This window comes from Tribolium madens, unplaced genomic scaffold, assembly GCF_015345945.1.
Source record: "Tribolium madens isolate multiple individuals breed KSU strain unplaced genomic scaffold, Tmad_KSU_1.1 Scaffold_91;HRSCAF=231;Tcas5.2_LG7, whole genome shotgun sequence".
Taxonomy (NCBI): domain Eukaryota; kingdom Metazoa; phylum Arthropoda; class Insecta; order Coleoptera; family Tenebrionidae; genus Tribolium; species Tribolium madens.
The window spans coordinates 797,850-799,034 of record NW_025401063.1 but is presented as its reverse complement, the minus strand read 5'-3'; the positions used below and the strand labels follow the sequence as shown (position 1 = coordinate 799,034).

The 1,185-nt window shown below is 24.4% G+C and overlaps 1 protein-coding gene across 2 annotated transcripts in view; it reads right to left on the bottom strand.

The window, feature by feature from the left end:
* The window catches only part of LOC123011173 (follistatin), an 83,403-nt gene that overhangs the window by 81,666 nt on the left and 552 nt on the right, over window positions 1–1,185 (bottom strand). The gene's annotated exons all lie outside the window — the stretch shown is intronic.

Genomic DNA, 1,185 nt, shown 5'->3' with positions numbered 1-1,185 from the left:
AAAATTTGTTGGGTCATGTATTGTGTAATTTTCACTGATTAAAAAAATAATCAAAGAGTTGTAATAATCCTTTCTGCTTCCCTAAATCCCGTCTCGATGGCCCCATGAACAGTCTGGAAAAAACTGAAGCAGTGTCTTTCGATTGTTAAGAATGTCTCAAGTTGCCAAAGTTTATGAAGAAAAAGAAATAAAAAAAGAAAATATAAGTAAAAAGAACAAAAAAATCTAAGAAGGGTAGAAATGTACTCTCATTTAAATAATAACTAAGAGAAACAAATTGTAAAACATTTTTTGAAACAGTAGCAAAAACAGAATTCTCAAAAAAAAACCAAAAAAAGGGAATTTGAAACAATACAAGAAATCTGACAAAAATAACAGATTCTGCTACGATATTTTTAGAAACAGAAACAAGAAAAAATAATTAAAGAAAATAGTCCTAAAGTAATGAAAACAATCTAAAAACTTTAGTAGAAGTGGTGGCATAAAAAAGAAAGAGAAAACAGAACCAGAAATCTAGAAATAAGAAGAAAACTGAAAAGTTTCTTTCAATTTTTAAAAGATTTTAAAGTTGCTCAAGAAAAAGAAATAAAAAAATAAGTTAACACAATAAAAAAACTAAAAGTGGTAGAAATAGTAAAATAAGAAAGAAAATTGGAAAGCTGTAGAAATTTTTCTCGATTTTTAAGAGATTTTCGAGTATCTAAACTTTAGGAAGAAAAATAATTAAAAAATAAGAAAAGGCAATGAAATATGTAGATGGGATTTTTGCTCAATTGTTTTTTTGTAAAAAATGTGTATTAAGTATATTGCTTTTTTCAAAAAAGTGATTTTTAATTTTCTTACAAATTCAAAGTTTTTTTAAATTTTTTGACAATGGGTAGCAAATTACAAAATAATCCTGACATTTTTTTTATCGATAACATGTCAACACAATTTTTACATCAGTAGGGTAACAAATAAACTTAAACATAATTATCAAAAATGTAGTTCATTTTTCTGAAAAAATCTTTCTTAAAAATATTTATTTTTAGAACAGGCAATTTTCAATCGTCATAAGAAATTATTTACTCAATTCTAGAAAAAAATGCTTTCTTGCTTATTGTCAAACAAGACATTTTCAATTTTAATTGAATCTTTCCATTGATGATTTATCAAAACTGATGAAATGTTTATTGTAACAAAATT